We start from the raw sequence: 1,124 nt of genomic DNA on the forward strand, positions 1-1,124 counted from the left end.
TAATGGAGTGGGCACTGTTCCTAACAGCTCCAAACTGGGAGCAGAACAGGACTCATGAACAAGTAGTCATCTTCTCACACAGAGGACTACTATACAGCAAGGAGAAGGTGTGGATGCCACTGCTGCCATCAATGGAAGCGCACAGCTATGCTGTGCAGAGGGAGGAGGCAGACACAGGGAGTCCACACACCGCACCACAGGGCTCTGTTTCTATGACATGTGAGAACCAGGCAGGGACTCTCTTTGCAGAGAGAGAGAGAGTTTGATGCCCAGGGATCTGCAAGGACGGAGGAGAGACAGTGGCTGAACGGGCCAGTTGGCACTGTCCTCTGTCTTTCTAGGGAGTCACATGAGTGTGCACATGTGTGAGCTCACCCAGGGTTTGGCATTTACTGTACCATACTACATGTTCACTAAAAGACTTTTTTTTTTTTTTTTGGTCTTTTCTGAGACAGGGTCTCCCTGTAGCCCCAGCTGGCCTGGAGCTCACTATGTAGACCAGGCTGGCCTTGAACTCACAGAGATTCGCCTGCCTCTGCCTCCTGAGTGCTGGGACTAAAGGCGTGCGCCACCATCATTGAAAGACTTTTAATGACAGTGAATAGGCACAGGGTTTCTCACGAACCATTCTCAGCAGAGTTAAGTGCACTTACCTTGTCATGTAGTTTCCAGAACTCTTCAAAACTGAAATGCTATCTTCATCAAACAGCTCTCCAGCTGCCCTTCCTTCCAGCTTCAGGAAAAACCCCATTCCATTTCTCATTCTGTGGTCCTGTTTTTACTAAGCAGATAGGATATGTAAGTCAAGTCATACAGTACTTGTCTTTTCACGTCTGGCTTATTTCACTTAGCATAATGTCCTCAGGGTTCACCCATGCAGAGAGTGTCAGGAGCTCATTCCTTATATTCTGCTGTATGCTATCTTTGTCTGTTAGGCACTATAACAAAATGCCCTAAGTTGTATAGCTTATAAACAACAGAAATTTATTTATCATAGTTCTGAAGACTGAGAAAGTCAAGATCAAGGTGATAGACAAGCTCTCAAAGCCTTGGGTTTTATTTTGTTTGTTTTGAGACAGGCTGGTCCTGAACTCATTATGGGTCTTATTTAATCAAGGCTGGCC

Source organism: Nannospalax galili, unplaced genomic scaffold (genome assembly GCF_000622305.1).
Source record: "Nannospalax galili isolate Female #2095 unplaced genomic scaffold, S.galili_v1.0 scaffold32, whole genome shotgun sequence".
NCBI lineage: Eukaryota > Metazoa > Chordata > Mammalia > Rodentia > Spalacidae > Nannospalax > Nannospalax galili.